This window comes from Diabrotica undecimpunctata, chromosome 1 (assembly GCF_040954645.1).
Source record: "Diabrotica undecimpunctata isolate CICGRU chromosome 1, icDiaUnde3, whole genome shotgun sequence".
NCBI classification, from domain to species: Eukaryota; Metazoa; Arthropoda; class Insecta; order Coleoptera; family Chrysomelidae; genus Diabrotica; species Diabrotica undecimpunctata.
This window is the reverse complement of record NC_092803.1, coordinates 171,921,291-171,936,481: the sequence shown is the minus strand read 5'-3', so window position 1 is coordinate 171,936,481 and position 15,191 is coordinate 171,921,291. Positions and strand designations below refer to the sequence as shown.

At 32.1% G+C, this 15,191-nt stretch overlaps 1 protein-coding gene across 1 annotated transcript in view; it reads left to right on the top strand.

Annotated features, from left to right (window-relative positions):
- Nucleotides 1-15,191, top strand: part of Ser (protein serrate) — a 508,706-nt gene that overhangs the window by 463,472 nt on the left and 30,043 nt on the right. The gene's annotated exons all lie outside the window — the stretch shown is intronic.

The window sequence follows — 15,191 nt, the reverse complement described above, 5'->3', positions numbered from 1 at the left end:
AAACTCGGCGTCCTCAAAAAGTCTGACTGGCATTTTAGGAGACCACATAATAGGTCAATTTTTTATTGAGGCCAACTTGAATAGTAGAGTATACCTCGATTTGTTACAGAATCATATTTTTCCCGCCATTCCCAATCTTCCTGATGTAAATGGAGAATGTTTGGTTTCATTAAGAAGGCTGTTCAGTTCACAACGCTCGAATAATTAGGGAGTACTTAAACAATACATTCCCGAATCGAGTTAACAGTGGAACACGCGATATTAAGTGACCTGCGCGATCTCCAGATCTCACACCCATGGACTTCTTTTTTTGGCTACATTTAAAAAGCATCATCTACGACCATCCTAAGGCTAGAGCTCAAAATTTGGATGGATTAAAAAGCCGAATGAGAGAAGTATCCAATTCTGTTACAGCAGAAACTCTTACATCTGTCCGCAGACGTTTTTATGACAGATTGGGATACTGTTTGGCCGTAGAAGGTCAAATATTTGAATCATTTCTGTAGGTTATAAAGAATTATTTCTTATTTTATTAGGAATTATTTTTTTAATTTTATTTTTAATTCAACCACAAAAAATCGTTTACATTATTAAAAGCCGATACAAATGCACCGCCTTATAATGGTCAGTATATTTTTATCGAGTTTATGTCATCAGAAATTAACCGGATATACATAAGCAAAACAAAAATCGACGGACGGAGTTGCTTATTCCTTGCGTTGTTATGTGTTACTAAATGGTTTTTGTTTTCTCGTTTTATGTTTAGAAGTCTAAGAATCTAAGGTATCGGAGAAGATCGTAGAATTACAATTACCTCGTATGAGGCAATGTTGCCGATTTTAGCGCTTGATGTAGTTTGCAATATCTAATCCAAAACTTAACGTCCTGTATAATCGTAAAACCGCAAGTGGCTTAAATACATAAACTACGCTGATTCTACAAGGCAGAGAACATGCTCTTTCTATTTTAAATTTACTCATTGTTTTATTATAATTTACGTATATGCTATTGAACTAAATCCAAGTTATTTTTAAGTTACTATTTTAATCATTATTTAACATGAATTTAAAAAAAATGATACTCCAAACTTCTTCTTCGATTGGGTCGATGATTTTTGTCTTTAATATATTTAACTCCGGACCAAATCTTTCATTATGATTTGCAACAAGCCGTGTTAGATCAATCAGTTTTCTTGGTTGTTGGCAAGGATAGCTGCAGTGCTCTCTTCATAATATGTTCCTAGTATATATTAAATAGTTGTGGAGATAGTATACATCCTTATCTGATACCTTGTTCTAGGTGGAATTCATTTGAAAGTGTGACAAGCAATTTTACTGATCCCGTGGTATAACGACATATTTAATTTTCTTGATCTTTGGCAAAATACCGCCTGCTCCTTTGGTATTTCTCTATAAAAAAATACTTCTGTAATTATTACACTTACCAAAGTTGCCTTTCGTTTTTGAAATCTCACAACAGCAAAAAAAAAATAAGAATGTAAAAGCGACGTCCGTTATGTCAAAATAACGATTAGGAAACCAATAATTCGGTTTGTCAGAAAAAAATATACTTTTTGTTAATTTTATAAAAACTTTTATAAAAATAAACCAACTAGGTTGTTATAATATAGGCAAGTGTGTTCATAAAAATATTTTTATTTGAAACCTACTTTCATTTTTCTCTTTATCAATACCTTAATTGTCTTCATATAGCCACTCCTTTAAAAGAACAACTGCTACATCTAAACTGGACAACAATCTGTTTTCTCCATCTTCCCATTCGAGAAATTGTTCGATCGGAAAAACACAAAGTGTCATCCGTAATAAATATTACTAACCTTTCCTTCTATCTACCTGTAATATCGACTCCGCGACTCTATGTCGATATCGATCAATAAAAGATATTAAATTAGAACAAATGCCTTAAAAGACAGTTGTTATACAATCGAGCAACATTATTTCGTCATAAATCTGTTTTGATTCGAAACCCTATTAAACCAATTCTCACAAAGCTGGTAAAGTCCGGTTTTTGTGATTGACACACAGGACCGGCGTAGCCTGTTGCGTCTGTAAACATTAATTAAGTCCTTAATAAATTCTTCTATCCTTTTGATTTTTATTTATCCAATTGTGTACAAGGTTTTTGTTACATTTCTCAATATATCTCGATAATTTTTTTTATATATTATGCCTATCCGAACTTATCTGATGTATATTTCTATTTCGGTTTTCTAAATATAGTCATTATTGTTGTACTTTTAGGGATTTATTATTGTTTTATTGCATTGTTTTAGTTTTTGTTTCATATTTTTGTTTTAATTGTTTTAATAACCTTATGATTTATGCAAAATGTCTCAAAATAATAAACGAATTTGGCAATTTATAATTTGTGTTTAATTTTTTCTGTTTGTTTTTATTAGCTTTGCATTTGGTGCATCATTATTTTTAGTAATATTTTTTTAGTACTACTTGTAGTCAATTTTGTGCCAATTTCTGCGCAATAGTTTACGATAAGACAACAATATCTGCATTTTCTTGAGATGCAAGTTGAACGTTTCTATACTAGGCTTGTTTCACTTAAAAATATGATTTATATTTGTTGTATCAGACAATAATAAAAATTCTGTAGACTAATGACATTAAAATAACTACTCTAAAAACTGGTCAAGATTTTCTCAGGATCGAGATAGATTGACAAGATTAGGGAAGTTCTTTATTAAATAGTGGACATGGATGATATTGATAATAATTATATAACACAAGTTTTCAAATGATTTTTGGTTTTTGCTCTATTAGTATTCTCCAACCTTTTGTATTTTTGAAATTTATTTATAACGTTACTTACTTCTATCATTTTGATGTTTAGTATTTATTCCGGAATCGCTTTTAAGGGTTTATTTTTCTTTTTCCGTTTTTTTTTAACCATTGCAGCTTTGTTTTGATATTATGGTTGTAAGTTGTTACATTAAAATTGTCTACAATGTATAATGAGTTGCGTAGCTACAAGGTCTGTTATTAAAATTTCACTAACCTATCAATTTATTTTGGGTGTGTCAAGGTCGCTGTCGATTTGGTCAACGTTTCGAATCGAACTAATTAATCTTGGTGTGTTATCTTATTTGGTCGCTTGAAGCAGTTTCAGACCACAGGTGGATCGGCCATATTTTTTGAGGATTATGATTAGGATTCTTTTGAAAATAATTTCATTTTTATGGACATTGGGGATTGAGTTATTCGATTCTTTATTGGATATGGATTTTATGGATTATTAGTTGAAGCCGTTTGTCGCTGTAGCCATAGTTTTTTGTATGTAGAAATAAAACCACGTATCTATTCTACAGGAGTCTTCAGGAGGTTGTAGAGAAACTGGATATAGCCGTAAGCTTTTTAGTGACACTTTTATATAGACCCAGAGAATGAGTATTATATGAAATAGCTCAAAATTGTGTTCTTCTAGTCTTCGAAGATGTAAATAGTAATTATCTTAAAAGATAATTACTATTTAGCTTTTCCTATCATATAAAATTTATTTATAAAGTTTCTACATCAAATAAAATTGTTTAAAAGTTTTTTTGCAAGAGATTTCTATAGACTTTCTATCTTTAGTGATAATTACAATATTATATTTATTTTTACCAAATAAATTGTTTTTTGTATTTAGTTTACAGTACATGGTTCATCTTTTAAATTTGTATTGATTAATAATTAATATAATAATATAAATTATTTATACTTTCACATATTCCGCATGACACCCATTGCATTCCCAAAATCTACAGAGAATACATCATTATAGGCAAAACTATGATGATTTCTTCCTTGCGTTCTAACCCACCTCAGAGAAGTCTCAGAATATTTTGTTACATAAATTTATTTTTTCTTTATTATATTATAATCCTCGTATCTTTGCTTTTATTGTAATTGGTCGAAATACTATTTTAAAGCCTCTTTTATTGGTTGTCACTATGATTATATGATTCGCATATGTTTGTGTTTTTTATTCAAGTTTTGATAGACTCTATTCAAATATATATTTCCCCAGTTTCACCTATTCTTATTCTCTCGTTTACAATGATGGTTACTACTTTGATATTACTATGTATTACTGTCTATTACTGATATATTTCTCCAGCGGTACAGCAAAAACTGTAGCCAAAATATTTTTTATGCAGCCTTTTTAAATTTAAATAACATCTAACATAAATTGAGTGAAATTTCAACATGCATTAATAATTTATTAAAGGGATTCGTATTCGCCATAACACCAGAGATGCGTGGACGTCGGTTATTCGAACTTATGTCAGACAATTATTTTGGATCGAATAAGCGTTTACACAAAAATCGATCCTTTGGGGATGTGCGCTTATTCTGTCGATACTGAAAAATTGATGACGGATTTGGATTCAACTATAAAAAACAGAATAACTTGTAAATTATAGCTACATTGTGAATTTTAAGCCATCTTAATCGGCAGTATTCGAGTAGTTAATGGAATGGACTTAGAAACAATTAAGTTTAGCCCACAGATATTTCAGTATTGTGCAGTATAATCTTTTTTATTTAAAAATAAATGTAACTCATTTTTATTTATATCTAGAGCAATAACGGTTCATCATCTATGTGAAAATACATGTAAATTAGGTATTACTTTAAGTGACGCAAATTGTACAGAATTACTGTTAAGAAGCTCTATGTTGAGAAAATTATGTATTTTCATACATAATCTTTTGTAAAGGGTTATGTTCTCACCTCTTCCAGACTTTTAATGTATGCTTTTTTTGTTGCACATACACACACGCGCGGTAGTTTCAATGTTCTGCCATCCAAGAGATACTTTGTCTATTAACTACCACTTTCTGATGATCACCAATATTGGCCGAAACATGTTACAGTGTGATTGTATAAACACAAAATAGACAAGGCATGCATAGCTTCTAAACATAATACGTTGCCTTTTATAGTTATAAACTTGCGTTTTTTGGCGGTTTTGACAATAGCATATCATCTTTTCTAATCTTCCACTGGACTATTTTTAGACGATGAATAATGGACGATTATATTGGATATTTTACATTTTGACAAAAACATTGTGTCTAAATGTTAAATTATTAAGTAAAACATTTATTTTCTTCACATTGGGTAATATTATTCCAATATGACATTCTAAAGTCTGTTATTCTGAGCACGGCACTGCACAGAACTTTCTTAGAACCTTTCGATAGATGAAGTAAGACGTTCGTTATCATTATTAATTAACTGTCCGTTATAAATGACAATTAAAAGCGGGCAAGTGATATATCATCATTTTTATGGCACTGGTATTTTTATATCGGCCTTATATGCTAGAATGAATTGTTGAAAGCTATGGAAATAAAAAAGCAATAAGAATTGATAATACCGATTTTTCCTCCTGCCTCAAGGATGTATTCATCATGGTGAAGAATTGTTGCTTTACGATTCATTGATCAATCAAACGAGAACTGTATAAATAAGTAAAGAATGTGGGGAATTTTTTATGCAGTTAATGATTTCTCTATATTCTTATGAAGCTCCATAACCAGGCTTTTGAATAGGTTATTACTAGTAATAATATATTTTGTACATCCTTTTCACTTGCATGATCTTATAACAGATACAAAATCACTAATAGTTATTCTTATTGCATAAAATTCCATAAAATTAAGACTGCTTGGGGACTAAAACAAGTCTTGATGTTCTTCCTCCATTTTTAAATTTCTATTTACTTTTTGATACTGAGCATAATGGAAATATATATTCCTCCGTACCAGTGGCATTCTTGGAAGAACCCGATAAAAACATTAAAATCCTTCCTGGTGCTTCAAATTACACATCTCACGGTTGGCGAAGCTAGACTGATCTCAAAGTTATGGAAATAACAACGGGAATGTTGCGTGTGTGAATGTGAAAAGCACGAAACCCTGTTTTTAATTTTTTTGGGGTTTTCGTCTATTCATTTCATTTTCTTTTGTGGTGAAATTAAGCTAACGTTGTAATAGAACGAATGTGATATTTTCTGTATTTTCTGTACAAGACGATAATAATTTCATATGTTTTCTTTTATATATTTCTACTATATTTTTGTAGTTTTTTCTCTATATGACAAAATGTCCATAGATCCCATCATTAGTTAACAATATGATTTCTAGATTCAAAGAAAAATCTGTGTGATAATGAAGATGCTATTCTATTAAAAAAAACCTAAATCACGCACGTACAACTCCTTGTATTCTTCTTCTTTAAGTGCCGTCTCCAAATCGGAGACTGTAATTTACTTTATCTATCGCTGCTCTGAAGATTTCTATTGAACTTCATCTAAACCAATACGTTAATCTTTTCAATTATGACTCTTAATTTCTTCTTATACTCCTTCATCCTTTTATCACATTGTATAGCCGAATTTAATGTTTAATGATAGATCACTTGATTCTAGATAACTTCTGTATTTTCGCTTTCAGTTTTTGATAAAATTCGCATATTTTTAATAAAAATACAAAGTACCAGGATTAAAAAATCAATTAGTATAAATAAGTAATTTATTTATAGAATTACAATTATATTCTTATAATAAGTTTGCAATATCAGCTAGAGAAACAAATATTTTTTTCGACTTAAACATAAGTTTATCACTTTTTTTTAGTTAAATGAAGCAATTTTTTTACATAAAACGTCAAAATATGCTAAAAAATTATTACTAACTAAAACTACAGCAAAATTTATTTTATGAACCAAAGTCCAGTTGTCTGAAAATGACCAGTATGTGTTTATATTTCTATAATTACTTTAGTTGAGAAAACCAAATGTAAACTTCCACTTAGAACACAATCATGCAAACGACCTCCGAACACTAGGCCGTCAAGTCATCCGCAACTCCTCCAAGAGGAGAGCTCAAGAAGACTTATCGGAGAGACAAACGATCTAAATATATCGGCTAACAGGTAACAAGAAATCTTCCGCATTACCAGCGGCTTCGAGAAAAAATGCTGGTGATGTGTTTACCTATCTAAGGTGATCAGTTTAAGGGTATCCAAAGGATGCCGGTGATCAGCTATATCTTGATGGGTGTAATAATTTTATGAGAGGCTATAAAGGATTAGCTTTATGTTGGACTCATTTGTGGTCAGTTTTTGTGTACCTAGTGTCTCCTCTGTAGCTGTTTTTATCTTTGCTAAGTTCCATGCGGTTACAACTTTAACGTCATCCTTTTTCGTGGTATTGTCGCAGATAGACTCAATATTGAGTTTTTCAACAGTTTTGAAAGTTACCGTTTTTCAACAGTTCTACTCCGTATTTTAGCTAATAGTAGGCCATGATTTGTTCCTGTGTTTGATGAGCTTAGAACTCTTATATCTAATATTTTCAAGAGTAAATATTTAGATTTGTAATGATGTGATCTATGGTTGACTTTAGTCCTCTGTTGTTCTCGAAGATAAGATATATTTATGTTGTTGTTTATGGGGATCAAAACTATTATTAATTCGCAGCTCAGTGTGTGCGAAACATTGGATAAATGGTTCCTCACTATTATTTAAAGTTTCTTCATTAAATCTATTTTTAATACTTTCGATAATTTCTGCGCCAATACTTGCATAAAATCTCTGAAAATCATAGCTTCCTCTTCTTCTTCTACATATGCCTTGTCCGTTCCGAACGTTGGCAATCAACATGGCTATTCTGACTTTGTTTACGGCAGATCTGAATAGTTCAGCAGATGACAATCCGAACCATTGCCGCAAGTTTTGGAGCCACGAGTGTCTTCTCCTCCCTGGACCCCTTCTGCTGTCTATTTTCCCTTGAATGATCAGTTGTAGTACTCTATATTTATTATGTCTCATAACGTGACCCAAGTATTCCAACTTTCTTTTCTTTATACTTATTCCTACCTCTCTCTCTCTTTACCTATCCGGCGTAGTACCTCTTCGTTGGTCACGTGCTCAGTCCAGGATATACGTAATATACGTCGGTAAGCCCACATTTCGAAGGCCTCTACTTTTTTCATCATTGTTGCGGTCATTGTCCACGCCTCCATTCCATATAACAAAACCGGGAATACATAACATTTCAGAAGTCGAATTTTGAGAGGTAGGGTGAGGCTTTTAGAGGTGAAAATTTGCTTCATGCTATTGAACGATGCTCTTGCCTTTTCTACTTCTAGCTTCCTCTAATTTTAGTATTTGGTTAAGAATGTTCTGAAGTTCTTCGTTTAAAGATTTTTCATTTCCTGTGATTTGTTTGTATCAGGAGCATTATACCTGCTAGATTAATCAATTCATCTCAGAAAACTAAACCAATGGTAATCAGGAAAGAACCAACCAAATGTAAAATAGAAATTGATGGCATCAGTATTGAACAAGTAATGGAAATAAAATATCTTGGAATTACACTGTCCGGCTATGGAGACTTGGACAAAGAAGTGAGAGATCAAGTACAAAAAGCAAATAGACTAGTAGGATGCCTTAATAACACTATATGGCGAAACAGACAAATTAACACTGATCTGAAGTCAAGAATTTATAAAGCCAGTGTAAGACCAATAATGGCAGCCAAAACACAAGGGCTGCTGGAAACTGGGTATAGTGTATAAATGACTCGAGATAAAATAGAAAAAAAACAATAGAATAACCACATAAACAATATGAGGGGAGAATTGTGTCGCCAAAATAGCAAGAAATAAGTCACCAATCGGCAGAAGAAGTATCGGACGACCGCGCAAAAGAAGGAGTGACAACCTTTCATAGAGGTATTAATCCGCCAATGAACAAAACAGAATTGCTTATAAAGAGGAAGAATAACAAGAATATCAGTCAATTGAGTTCAATCGCGGTTTCTTTCTTTCTCCCCTTCCTTTTACCCTAACAGGGTGTCGGATTTGGGCTAGCTATTTTAATTTCCATTTACCCACCTCTTTCATTCTTTTCTGTTTCCTGCCATTATTTTCAATTCCTCGAGTGATTTTTGTTTAAGTTTTCCCGCCTCTACTACTTGCTGTATCTATTTTTTTCTTGATCTGCCTCTTTTTCTTTTTCCAAAGTTTTTTGCTTCATAAATTTTTCTTGTTATTCTATTGGATTGCATCCTCATCAGATGCCCATACCAGTTCATTTGTCTCTTTGCTTTTGCATTTTAAGTTCTTCTATTTGTTCTACCCATATATCCATTATTTTCTGCATTTTATTCTCGTAATCTGCTATTAGTACTATGTCGTCTGCATACATTAAGGACTCTATTGTTACCGGTTGTAATCTGCGGTAACCTATTATTGTCTGTAGTTGATTAGTTCTGACTCTAGTGTTTCTTATCAATTCGTTTATTACTATTATGAATAGCAAAGGGCTGAGACTATCTCCTTGTTTAATACCTCTCTTCCAATTAAATGCTTCCGATCTTTCCCCTGTTATTTGTACCCTTCCTTTTACCTCTTTGTAAGTACTTTCTATAATTTTTATCAATGCATTAGGTACGTTAATTTTCCTCAAGCATTTCCCTATAATATGTCTTTCTATCGTGTCAAATGCTGCTCTTAGGTCTATGAATGCTAATACTAGTTTTTTCCCCGTATCTATGCTTCTTTCTATTAGGTTTCTAATGATATATATATGTTGTCATTTGTCTGTCTTCCCGGTCTAAATGCCATTTGTTCTTCTCCCAATACCATTTCTACTTCTTGTCTCAGTCTCTTCTTTATTATTTTCGTATATATTTTAAAGCACACCGATGACAGACATATTGCCCTATAGTTGTTTCAGTTTACATGTTCTCCTCGCGGTTTCCAACTACTTTTAAACAAAATGGATCAGTCTCATCCATACATGTTCTAACACTAGTTGTTAGGACAATCCATTATGCGTATCTCTCAGAATCATCACAAACTCACGGGGATTTCTTACCATTGAGTGCTTACTAGAGAACCTCTTTATATACCTTATTTACTTATTCCCAATATTAATGAATGCCATGTGGGCATATTTTGGTTTGTTCATTTATTAGTCTATAAGATTACTTTTCCTTATTTTTACATTGCTGAACATCTTTTTATTTGTATACAGGTACTAAGATATTGTTTATACATTCATCTGTCATGTGTGCCACTTCGAGAATTCTATTAAGCAAACCTGCTAGTCAACTTATTCCTGTCTCTCGTAACGTAGTCCACACACCAAGTCATATTATCTAATTTAACTTAATTTTTTTAGCAACTTTCTAGTTTTTTATTTTCTTCAGTCATCCTTGTTGATACTACTCGGTTAATTTTACTTGTTTTCTGTTGTTTTCCTTCAAATTATTCGTTTGATAAACTATTGCAGTATTCTTTTTATTGCATTCTTTTTGTGTACTGCTATTATAATATTTTAGACACAACAGCACTGTTTGTGTGTATAATATTATTTCTGTTATCTGTATATCGTACACTAATGAAGAATAACGGCCCAAACATAGTAAAACAGTATGAATGAATTATAAAATAGTTCTCATAACAGTTCTCAAATGTCATGGGCGTTAAATATAAAACAAAACACCAAGATAAGAATTATAATATTCCAGTTTTTTTATAGCGAGTTTTGACTGTTTTTACTAATTATATCCAATGTTTCTCGAAATTTATTACCGAAATAAATCCAAACGGAAACCTATAGTTTTGACTTTCTCCAAAGATTCTATTAGCATTTCACGGAGTACCAATCACATAAAATATATCAAGGGCAACGCTGAACTTTTATGGTGGTATATTAATGAGTTATCTCCGTGTTTGACTCGAAAATAAAGAGCTTTTATTGCCTGTTGAGTTGTAAAATTGGAATTTTGGGTTACTGATTACGATTTACATATTACTGATTTTAAATTGTGGTCACATAAGTAAGAAAGATGAATCGATTAGTATTTATTTGTATTTTAAAGCTTTGATTTTCTACTAAAAGGCATAAAATTAATATTGCATTTTTTTAAGTTTTTAGTTTAGTTTTTTCCACCATTTTAGTAAATCCACCATTTTTGGGGAGGAGTATTATGATTGAACAAGGATTATAAAAAAATTGTTTTGGATAGTGTCACACATGTGTGATACTGGTTTATAGTAATAAAAATTTGAATATAACCCAAGTTTCACAAACATGTGACATACAAATTTTTAGCTACTACTTATAAAAAATTATTTATTTCTTTAACATTTACAAAAATTAATTTCAATAAAAAATGAAACATAAGTTTAATTGTCTTTCTGTGCCGCTCTGCAAAACAGGGTGTAACACATAACCCAATGAGCTGTCCATCACTCCCCTTACATTTCTGACATGTTTACGAGGTGACAGCCCTTTTTTTTTTCTTTGACTGCACTCTCAATATCTTTTCCGCTTATTTTCTTTTTTCGCAGTTGTGTTCCGCAATAACTTTTTTTCTGCTTGACCGTTCTGTTTGTCCCAATAAATGTTTAATCACTTCCTTTCTAAACTAAGGGTAGGACATTATTATTTTCTTTGACGTGTTTCTATTTTTATTCAACAACCAGTTGTCATTCCACATGCAAATATCTACTAAGTGAAAGAAAACTTTCATGTACCATCTCAAAGTTTTTCGTGGTGTGCCATAATATGAAGTCATCTGGTCAATTCTGTCAATTCCCGACATAAAGGAATTGTACTCACGTATCATTACTGGGTTCGACTTTTTTTGGCCTCTACGATTTTCAACTTCAACCATTTCGGAACCATTCTTGGATGAAACCATTATTACATTTCTCTTATCTTTTTAATACTCTGATTGGACCTCTTCTTTGCCATACGACTTCTTCTTTCTTTATTTTTTTTTGTAGTTACACTCTGGGTTACTTTTCCTATTTTTTCCTAATGTTTCACAAAGGTAGGTCTTCTTTTCATGTAAAAACTTGGCAAGCTCATAAGTGTTGTAATAATTGTACATGTATTAGTGTGCCCCTTCTCAAAATATTCAGTAACAAGCCTGTTAACTACTTCAAACGCATGGCCATTTTCTTTACTACTGTCCCCTTGCCCCTGTAGATTAGGAAATTTAGTAAAAATCTATCAGAGCTAGTAATCTCATGCATCTTTATTCCATATTTACTAGTTCTCTCCTGGATAGTAAACTTTAGAGATATTATTTATAATATGACTCGTGACGTTTTTAATTTTGTAAAGACGATCTTGAACTTCTTCGTCTTCCGGCTTGTAAAAACAAATATTTTGAAGAATAGCTTCAAACTTTGATCTGGGCATAGTTTTTTCAAATATTGAAAAGTGATATAGTGGATTTGTGCTCCAGTATAAATGTAAAGAGGGAAGTTTTATGTTTCCCATTAATATGCAGAGACCAAAAAAATTTTTTAAGTCGTCAATATTTATATCTATCCAGCGTCTTAAAAAGGAATATTTTTTTAAATTGGGGGTTTTCTTTACGTGAAGCAGCTCTGTGGTTTGTCCACTCTATGATTTTATCAAAAGCTTGTCATCAAATAGTAATGAAAAATATTGTATAGGTGTTGCGTCAACAGGAATTTCTACTTTTATATTTTCTTGTTCAGTAAGCTGGTGTATCTCAATATCTTCTACATCAAGCCTATCCGCCTCATCATTTTCTTGTACCACATTTTCATTTGCATCGTTCGCTTCGCCCTCATCATTACTCGACTCACCGCCATCATTGTTCGACTCACCCCCATCATGCTAGTATCCTCAGTCTTTCTTCCAGAGTAAGAAGGAGAATATTCACTTTCACTACAATAAAATGTTTTATCATTATGGTTCTCCTCGAATTCATACTCAATATTTATATTTTCGGTATCTCTGTACTCACTAACTTCCCTACTAGCCATCTCGGCCTCTTATTGAAGATCTCATGTAGTTAGATCGTTAGTCGTTTTGACATTGTTAATACGTCTAAAACAAATAAGGGATTACACCATGTATAAATAAGTTATATAGTTATAATACCTGTATAAATTATACACAATAACGACACTTTTCGTATTTGACGTTTGCATACGTGCTATAAATTTATAGGTTATTTTTTCTTTTTTTAAACGTCGAGATCACAACCCAGCCATAGCGTGTGAAATAAGATTCCGAAGTGGAAATTGAAACGACAATAAACTTACTTTAACCTTAAATTGTGGCTTATTTCCATTCAAATAGTATCTACTTTAAAATGCCACAAGGAAATAGCTCCAGAACAATATTAAGGATTCTTCAGGTAAACTGTGGCCAAATTTAGACCCACTATGATAAACCGAGGTAAAATTATTTTACATTTCATCACGTAAGTTCGGTGTCACACATGTGTGTCAGCAGTTCTTACGAAAACTTCACCGCCACACATGTGTGACGGTTAGTCGTGAATGTGTTAAAGTAATTTTTATTTATTGTAATATCGTCTAAAAATTTGGCAGATCTTTATATCGCTTTCCCACCATTTGTTATAACTCATGCTGGTTCAAAGGATTCCATGCACTTTACATAAGCTATCCACAGCTTTACTACATTAGGGTCTCTGTAAGCCTCGATAGAATTCGAAATTGCATTGTCTTCCCCAAAAGCCCTTTTCACATTTAAAGTAGATTAGTATCGTGCTCTTTCTTTATGTGAAGGGCTGAAAGCGTCTTTGTTTTAGATATAATTCGAAGGATGCGATCGTTATTACAGAGGGTACCGTTATTATTGTTTTATCCTCAGATATTCGATACTTCTGCGCATTTTATCTACTATCTAAATTTCAAAATTATTTTCCATAGTAAAAAGATGAGGTCACTAGTTCAAACCAGTAATCAAATTACTCAATTTAAAAAATATTCTAAGTAGATTAGCAAGCTAATCATAACTATACAGTTATTTCCAACACTTAAGATGAAGTAATTACAATATACTCACAACTAAAATTCGGCAACCGAGAAGCATTTAATTATTTTTAAATGTTAGTGTATTTTTTCTCGACGAATTCCAATCCGAACTTCGTATCATAATTATTTAATTACAGTGATTTATAGGAGAAAGTGAGTATGAACAAAGTGAAGCTGCAACAACACGCCTTCCGATTTGTATCCATTTCATCAAATCAAGAGAACTATATACCTGGTATTTTCGGTAAAGATACATTTAATTAAATTTGGAGAATATATAATACCTTTTACAGCATCGGAGTAGGAATCTCTGTATAAAAAACTATTATAGAAGTCTTTATTTCGAGTTAATTGAAACCAAACTGAAAGTTTTTTAGTTCGTGATATTATTCATAAGATTATATTTTTCTGCTGTAAATTTTTTTAGTGGTACCATTTCGGTTTAGTACCACTGAAATTATGTGATTTCTGAGAAACTGGAACGTCTTGGTCATTATATATTTATTTTCTATATAATATCCATTCCCACAGTGCTCTGTCAAGAGCTGTATAAAGAGTTGGTAACACCCGAAGAGATGAAAAGGTTATACTGCATTGCTAAAGCAAAAAAGAAGTCATAAAAGGACTTGACTCGGGTTTGGCAGATAAAAAGTGAGGATAAAAGAGTGTGGGGGAATATCTGATGTTGAAATAAAGCAAAGATGGTATAAGTACTTTAGAGTACTTTAGAGTGTGGCAGCCATAGCTCAGTGACTTTGTTACTGGCTTAACAAGCTAGTGGGCCCGGGTTCGAATCCCGGCACCGACAAAATTTTCAATTTCTAATTTGACTAAGCTGCCACTGTGCTTCGGAGGGCACGTAAAGCCGTCTTTAAATCAAAATTTCTAATTTGATAATCGTTTTATCTGTACATTTTTCATAACAGTGCCCGTTTTTTAGCTGCTTTGCTGGGAAATCTGTTGTTGTAAATATTTTTCCTAATTGTGCAATACCACTCTTTCAGCGAAATCTGTTTTTAGATTTGCGGGGTGTTGGTAACAAGGGTTCTTTGTGTAAGCTATCATTCAGGTACTGACATTCAAGGAGAAACAATAAAATTTTTACATATTTGAGTCACTAAAATAAAGGAATCTATTTGTGTGAACTGTATTATCTCTATGAACCTGCCACAACTACTGAGTAGTATAGGAAAGGAAATATGCCAGATTTTAAAATAAATGTGATAGATCTCAGATACAATCTAAATCGCCAAGATAAAATGTTTGCATGCAAGATAAAGTATATATTGATGCACCATTAAATGAAAAATATTAACCAGCTTTTTTTGTTT